Source organism: Rhipicephalus microplus, chromosome 5, assembly GCF_043290135.1.
Source record: "Rhipicephalus microplus isolate Deutch F79 chromosome 5, USDA_Rmic, whole genome shotgun sequence".
In the NCBI taxonomy this organism is placed as follows: Eukaryota; Metazoa; Arthropoda; class Arachnida; order Ixodida; family Ixodidae; genus Rhipicephalus; species Rhipicephalus microplus.
This window is the reverse complement of record NC_134704.1, coordinates 108,688,196-108,697,158: the sequence shown is the minus strand read 5'-3', so window position 1 is coordinate 108,697,158 and position 8,963 is coordinate 108,688,196.

The following is an 8,963-nucleotide window of genomic DNA, read 5'->3' as shown; positions in this document are numbered from 1 at the left end:
TTCAGGTTCAGAGCAGGAATCGAACCCAGGCATTCTGCGTGGCAGTTAAGCATTCTGTCACACATCTACGCCAGGTCTCAGAAATACTTTTCAAATAGACGCTAGTCTTCATGAAACGTCATTAGAGGATGCAGTGCTGCCCACCCCGTTTTGCTGCCAACTCATATATGCACACCTTTGATACAGCCTTCACGTCGAGTTAACGTCAATTGCGGCTAGCTGCAATGCGCTGAAGTTCATTTAAGTAGCAGTGTCCGGGGCCAGCATCTTCGCGAGTATCAGCGCTTTATGTGCGCTTCTGGTGTTCCTAGTGCGCATGTTGCAGTTGATCTCGTTGCGCAACTGTAAACAACGGGCTACATACACATCCAAGTCTTCAACATAAGTCTGTGCGTGCAACATTTGTACATATATTTAGCGTCATTTCATGACATGTTGCTCAATAAAAAAAATTGCAACACGGTCACCTTCTCTTCGCATGCTTCGCAAAACGTTGATTCCCAGTTACGTGAGATGTTTTGATTTTTTTCTTTTCGTTATTAACAGACCTGGTGAGACATACATAGTGAGGCCATCCGGCATGTTGCATGCTGCTAAATTCTTTTTCTTAGTTCTGAAGAAAACCTCGTTTGACAATTTTGACATTTTAACCCCGTGACTCTTTGCAAAAGTTTGCGTATGTTCTTTCAATAAAACTTTTTCGACCCTTTGCACTGTGAAGGTGCGGCGCCCTTTTTGTCAATGTTTCTTATGGCTAAATTTTGCTGATTTTGAAGCCACCAATCCCGCCCATCCCATTTCCTAATTATTCCGCGTTTCTTGTTCGCCATTAACTTGAGAAGCTTTGAAACCCTTCTGTTGCACTTGCCAGACACCCAAGCATATGTCATTGTTCTTCGTTTGGGTATCTCGATAGCCCAGAGACGTAAAGGTGTGTTTTTCATACGACCTCTTTAACTAAAGAGTTGTAGCAGCCTGCAAATGTTTAGAGCACCTCAGTTTTTAGTTAGCAGATTTAAAATTCTAGAACATTCGCGGTAGTGTTTACACAGGTGGGACAATGGAGTGTATTATTCTCCTACTTTCCAGTGCCATTGGACAGCCGTTGTGGTGGATTATGGTTTGCCGTTCTGAAAGAGTAGACAGTGTGCTTAAGAAACAGACTGAAGAAACTTTTATGTGGCAGAAGAGTGGAACCGCCTTGAGTTACCCAATGTTAACACTTGTGGTTTTCAGACTGTCACGCGTATATGCTGATGCCTCGTTCGCACGTCGGCCGTTGCGAAATAAACCATAGAGGCTGATGGTACCAAACGAAACTCCCATTTCATTACCGTAAAAATCACCAAACAAAACAACAACAAAAGCACGCACACATTCAAAAACAAAGAAAAGGAAATGTCTTAATGACGCGCATTTCAACGTCCGATACCATTTGCGTTTTCTAGTTCTCGCGCTTACAGTTAGGGCGTGGCTTCCGGTCCACTGGGAGTCCCTCTCAAGCGTGATGACACGCCATATCGACGCTCAAGGGTGGCGACGATGTTGAAGAACCACTACAGCGGTAGCTCCAGTGGTTTCTTGCCGAGGCAGGTGCTAGGGTGGGATACACTGCAGACCAGGGTCGGCGGTGGTTCCGGGGCTTCTCGCCGAGGTCGGTGCTCGGGCGGGAAACTGCAGCCCAGGATTAGCGGCTGCTCTGTACGCTGCTCGTCGAGTCAGGTGCTCGGGCGGGAGCCTGGGGCGAGACCCAGTCTGAACTTCAGCAGCCCTTGGCCCCTTGAACGCCACGTCCCGGCTCTCACGTTCCTCACTCGCGCCGCACCCTCTTTTCTCGTCTTTTCTTCCTCATTCCAGCGTTTAAATTACATATTCAAGACAACTTCTTTCTTTTGTTCTTTTCTTCATCTTGTCATTCTTGACAATGGCCGCCAATTTTTTTGAGTTTTCGCTCCACGAAAACTGTCGCCTTCACTAGCACCTTACAATTTACTGTACCGCACAACACTTCCCTGCACGACACAGCACTTCACTTCATGGCACATATCGGCACATCCCTTCACCGCACAACACTTCACCTCACGGCACATCACGTCACTGCACGGCATACTTAAATTTACTGTTGCACCACTAATATTGCCTACACTAACGCCCACATCCATCTTCGTAAGTCACAGTCACATTTCACTGTCATCCGACATCAGCAAGGAAACAACGATACTAGCTAGGTATGTGTCTGCACACAGTTTCCTACTTCATAATTCTACTTATAAAATATGCGCCAACATTGTCTCTCCGTTTTATGTACTTTACCGAGAAACTGTACTCCTGTAAGATAAGGCTCCACAGCATGACTTTAGTGTTATTATGCTTCACCCGGTTGAGGTACTCCAGCGGCTGGTGATCCGTTTGCACCACAAACTGGGTTCCATACAAATAAATGTGAAATCGTTTACCAGCCCATATTAAAGCATAACATTCCTTCTCCACCGTAGCGTAGTTTCTTTCCCAGTCATTCAGCTTCCCACTTGCGTACTAGACTGGATGCAAGATCCCATCAAATACCTGCAAAAGTACCACTCCTACACCCCTTTCTGATGCATCCGTTCGCAAAATAAACGTCCTACTGAGATCTAGTGCCATAAAGCCCGGAGCTTCAGCCATACACCTCTTCAGTTGCTTAATTGCCTGCTCATGACATTCCGACCAAGGCAATATGTTAGGTGCGTTCTTTTTGGTAAGATCGGTAAGGGGACTCACTATATCCGCGTAATGAGGGATAAATTCTCTATAGTAGCCTGTAAGGTCCAAGAAGGATCTCAACTGCTTCTTGTTCAATGGCCTTGGTGCAGACTGTATCTTCTCATTTGTGTCAGGATGAGGTGCGATGTGTCCCATTCCCAGGGTGTGTCCAAGGAAGGTAATCGCTTGAAACCCAATGTGGCATTTTGTCAGTTTCACTGTGATTACCGCCCCTTGGAGCCTACGAAACACTTCCTGTAATGTCTTCACATGTTCCTGCCAAGAATTTGTTGCCACTAGAATATCGTCGATATAATTCTCCACGTTTTGGAGTCCATTCAGCACTATTTGCATGAGTTAGTGAAAGTCTGCGCCGCAGTTTTCACTCCGAAGGGCATAAATATGAACTTAAACAACCCTTGTGCACATGAGAAGGCCGTTTTCTCCTTTGATGCTTCAACCAAGGTTATCTGCGAGTACCCTTTAATTAGATCCAGCTTTGAAAAGTACTTTCTTCCCTCGACCTTCGCAAATACTGCACCTCATTGAAATCTGGGTTTACAACCCTGTTCTCTCGACCCATTGTTTGGTTATGCTGTATGTGGGTATTTCTTCTTCCTATGGATCTCCCAACTCCGTCTCCGTAACAACTATGCCTGCGACATTCTCTGCTTTGTTGGGTTGCCTGTCGTGTCTTTTCAGCATGTTCACATGCAGTACCTTTCGCCTTTCCCCAATTTCAAGCTCATAGTCGACATCAGTCACTTTCTTCTTCACCTCAAAATATCCCTTCCAACTCATTGTGAGCTTGTTGTTGTCACTTGGTAGGAGTACCACTGCTTTGTCCCCAACCTGCAAGACCCCTTTTCGGCTTCTTCTATTATAATACTTCTTGTATGATGCCTGGGCCTCGGGGAGGCTCTCCCGTGCGAGGCGACAAGTTTCTTTAAGCTTGTCTTGAAGTTCTAATAAATACACATACGAGGACTTTTGCTCTTCTTTCAATTCAGTGTTCGACCAGAATTCTCTCAGAATCATTAGTGGTCCTCTAACCGCTCTTCCGTAAATCAACTCGAACGGCGACAAGCTGGTGCTAGCCTGCGGCACTTCCCTATATGCAAACAAGAGTGCCGGTAGGTATTGATCCCATTCCTTGGGTTTCTCCTGGCACACCTTGCGCAACATATTCTTGAGCGTGCCATTGAACCTTTCAACCAAGCCGTTACACATGGGGTGATATGGTATCGCCAAGAGGTGTTACATAGACAGCCGTCTACAAATCTCCCTCATCGATTGCGAGGTGAAATAGGTTCCCCTACCCGTTAGTATATTGCTCGGAAACCCGTACCTCGTAAACATTTCCACCAAGGCCTTCGCTATTGTTACCGTATCCGTGGTTCTCATTGGAACCGCATCCGGGAACCGAGTAGCCACATCCACCATTGTGAGTATGTACTTAATTCCTCTGTGGGTACTGGTTTTATACGTCCTACAACGTCCACTGCGGCTCTTTAAAAAAGTTGCTCAATACTAGGCATAGTTCTTAAAGGTACCTTCGAGACCAAACCTTTTGGTGTGGTTCTCTGACATGTGTCACAAGATCGCACACACCTTTTAATGTCGCTTTGCATGCACGGCCAAAAAAACTCTTCAGCAACTCTGCTAGTTGTCTTTCTTACTCCCTGATGGCGAGCCATAATAGTGTCATGCGCCAAGTCTAGAACAGCCCTTCGTAAACTTACCGGCACTGCTAACTGTCTCTTTTCCCCTCCCTCATGGGTCTTGACTACTCTGTACAGCAGCCCTTAAAGCTTCTCAAACTTAAGCGTGACCCGACTCCTGTTACAATAGATTCATTTGCCCTGAATCTCAAAACACCGTCGCGGCGTACTCTCCGCTTCCTGTATTCTCCCCCTTTTCACTGCAGTTATGTCCATGGCTGCCACTGAGTTGTTCTCCTTGATACCCTCCTTTTCCTTTTCACTCTTGCTCCTCGTAGCTCTCTCCTTGGCATAGGCTGACTCTTCCCTGGTATGCCGATCAACACATCTCTCGTCACGTTTATTCATAACCTTATGAGGTTGAAACTCCATACCCTCAGCGCGCGTTGCAGTAGGCAATCTCCAGAGGGGATCCGGATCGTCAACACCTCCGACCCCTGGCTCATTACCGAGAATCACATCATAAAGAGCGTCTTTGACACATCGGGATTCAATCCAATCGCAGTAATACGGCGACAAAATCAGTACCCTAGCAACTGGCATCCGCCGTACTATTCCATCAGCCAACCGAACCGGATTTTCTGTACTTATGATATCCGTTTGTGGCACCATGGATTCTCTTACAAGTACAATGTTGGAGCCCGTGTCTCGAAGTACCGACACTTTACATCCGTGCAACATCCCCACGACCACTGGCATAGCATCTTCGGCTTCTCCCGCATTGGCAGATGTTGTAACAACACTTGTCTTATCCTTGTCCTCCTGGTCACGTTGCTTTTTCCTGTCAGCATCAGAAGAGCTTTCATCTGCAACCATGCAAGCCATTTTATTTCCTGACCGATCACGACAGGTTTTTGTTGTGTGCACACGCTTTCCGCACCGGTCGCATTTTGACGATGAACTGTGAGTGCGACCCACGGCACAATTTGCTGCTCCATGCCCAGTCTTGTCACAGAGGTGGCATTCGATTGCACTCCGGGTTTGCTCTTTCTTCTCCAAACGTTTTTCATCTTGGGCTTTCCCTAGATTTCTTTGACCTTGAGGGCCAAATAACAGTCGGCATGTTCGGACAGCTAAGCCACCATCTTCATGTTCCAATCCTTCAAGAATATTGCCACTCCCTTGTGACACGATGCCAGGAAATGTTCCGCAATCATGCTATCTCTTAGATCCTCGAATGATCTCTCTATGTTAGCCATCTCCAACCATCGATCGAAATAATTGGAGATTCGAGCAGCGAACTGCTGGCCTGTCTCATTTTCTTGTGGTTTCGAGCTCCGGAATTTCTCTCGGAAACCCTCGGCAGTTAATCTGAAGTGCTGGAGCAGAGCCCATTTGACCTTGTCGTAATCTAGCGCATCCGCTGCTGGCATCCGGCTAGAAACAGCCAATGCCTCTCCCGCAAGGCACATGCTCAATCAAGTCGCCCAATTACTCCTCTGCCAGCCTTTTTTTATCGCTATTCTCTCGAACCGCTGTATATAAGCGTCGAGGTCATCTTGCCTTTTGTCAAAAAGTGCGATTAACTTACGCAGACTCACTTTTGGTGGCTGGGGTACAATCTCTAACCTATCTGGTACTTCCACACCAGTGCTTGCGCGCAACTGCAACTTTTTCACTGGAATCCTTTTCCAGCATCAAGTTTTTGTAAGTTCGCTCGCTTGCGGCTTTCGTTCTCTCTTCAGCGGCTTTCGCTCGCTCTTCATCTTTCGTGGCCTCTCTTGTCTCTGCACGCCCATCACGCAATCTTTTTTGTTCCTCATGATAGAGCGTCATTATAGCCTCAGCCGATAATATCGCAGCACTACCGGCTGCCATCAAGCATTCCAGATCGATTTAACGGCTCCCGTCAGACCTAGCCGTGTGACAAGTTTACATGGATCCTGGCAGGCTTGCCATTGTCACGCGTATATGGTGATGCCTGGTTAGCACGTCGGGCGTTGCGAAATGAACCATAGAGGCTAATAGTACCAAACAAAACTCCCACTTCATTACCATAAAAATCACCAAACAAAACAACAAAAAAACACGCACACATTGAAAAACAAAGAAAAGGAAATGTCTCAATTACGTGCGTTTCAACGTCCAATACCGTTTGCGTTTTCTAGTTCTCGCGCTTACAGTTGGGGCGTGGCCTCCGGTCCGCTGGGAGTCCCTCTCAAGCGTGATGACACGCCATTTCGATGCTCAATGGTGGCGACGATGTTGAAGAACCACTACAGCGGTAGCTACAGTGGTTTCTTGCCGAGGCAGGTTCTCGGGCGGGATACACTGCAGACCAGGGTCGGCGGTGGTTCCGGGGCTGCTCGCCGAGGTTGGTGCTCGGGCGGGAAACTGCAGCCCAGGATCAGCGGTTGCTCTGTGCGCTGCTCGCCGAGTCAGGTGCTCGGGTGAGAATCATTGCCGTCCAGGGACAGCGGTACTTGCTTGCGCTGCTCGCCGAGTCAGGTGCTCGGGCGGGAGCCTGGGGTGAGACCCAGTCCGAACTTCAGGTGCCCTTAGCCCCTTGAACGCAACGTCCCGGCTCTCACGTTCCTCACTCGCCCCGCACCTTCTTTTTTCGTCTTCTTCTTCCTCATTCCAGCGTTTGAATTACCTATTCAAGAAAACTTCTTTCTCTTCTTCTTTTCTTCATCTTGTCATTCTTGACACAGACTAACCAGTTAAAAAGAAACATTAGAGCCGCTGAATAAAAAAAGACCTTGGTGGACAAATTGTGATCGAAAACTTGTTTCGTTTGGTTATATAAGCTTAAGAGAAGCATTACTCAAAAAAAGAGGGAACATTAAAAAAGCATTCAAAAAGAGACGAAGATATGTTAAAATGTTTGAGATAGAAAATAGAGGAGGAAACTTGTAGTGGCACAAGAATGCACTTAGATATACAAGGCAGTTTGTACTTGAGCTAGAACGTGTACACTTTTAACTACCATAATGACAGACGTGCAAATGTATATTGATGACGCGCCAGACTCCGACCCTTTCAAATATGCAAGATATTAAAAGCATACATCATATACACATTCAAATCTGACACACCAGAAAACGAGATTGCTTTTGTACGTCTGGCTGCTTTTGTGGAACAGTCCAATAGCGCGACGCAATTTGATAGCTCAAAGGAGCAGCATGAGTAATTTTATCACGGCCTTCTACCTTGTAACTTACAAGGATTTCCAAAAATAACTAAGAAAACAACAGCCTGAGTGTTGCATTTCTGAAAATGGAGAACAAGGATAATTTTCTTCATAATTTTCTATATGTATTGTTTAATGTGTTTCCCACGCCTTTCGAGACCAAACGTTGTTAAAAGGCATGGCTGCGCACAAAAGCTCGAAAACAAAACGCATGATATCAATAAAGAGATACGATACGGTAGAGGCAAACAACCTCCAAAAACTGTGAAGAAATTGTTCGTGTGGCCCAAGCACAAAGATTTGATCACTACTCCTCGGAGAGTGCCTTCACCAGATGTCGCCCTTCCGCTAAACCCTGGCGTGTCTTAGAAGCAAAAGCAAACTATATATTACGTTTGGATAAGTGAAAGTGACACAGAATCCTCTCGCTTCGCAACCTGTCGTCAAACTGGAGGTGTCAGATTTTCATTCCCTGAGGTTTATTGGCACTCAAAAAAGGGCTTTCATTCTGCAGGCGTGGCGCTGACTTTCAGATGATATCCTAATAATGTGACCATGCATTTCTACTCCTCTATTAATTTTTCTGCCATTCATTCGTCATCTGGTCATTGTCAAGCACCAATAACAATAACATGTTGCGGTTATGCGGCATGCATGCGGGCGAATTGGAAGGACATGACTGAATATACGAACAGCGCAAACAAGTAGTAGTTACAGCGCAACTACGTAAGCAAGCGCTTTTTCCTCTCCTTGTTTTTTGCTTCCATAGTTCCGCGGCAACTATTACTTGGTAGCGTTGTTGGTGTACTCAGTCATGTTACAATTAAGCAGTGGTTACACAGATAAATAAAAAGTATACAACTCTAGCAAAGAGAATGTACAAGGCATTACAACGAATTTTAAATCACTTTATTCGTCGACAATTTGCTTTTGCTTGCTCATTTGAATGCTACAAAGTTTTCAATTATTCAGATTGGTGTGTCTCTCTTTCTCTTTTTGTTATTACTCATGGCCGAAAGGGTTCCCGAATCAAGTTTGACGAAGCGTGTCTCTTCATACCTATATTTGAAGGGATAACAATGCTTTGTAAAGAAGAATTGCAAATGAACAAAAAGGCACAAATTGGCATGAGAAATAATAAAACTGAGCAATGTTAGATAGTAGAATAGTGTAGCTAAGGAACTGCGCATTCTTTTTAATCGCGAAGCATATGCAGCCCCTAACAAGAAACTTAACCTAGAGAGCTTCGCAATAATGGTGCCAAGCTTGAAGAGCACTGGAAGTGGGCAGCCTTGCTTGTTTTGAATGCAAAGCATTTCTTTGCGTACCCTGCGCAGTTTTAGCCTCTATCTATCTATCTATTTATC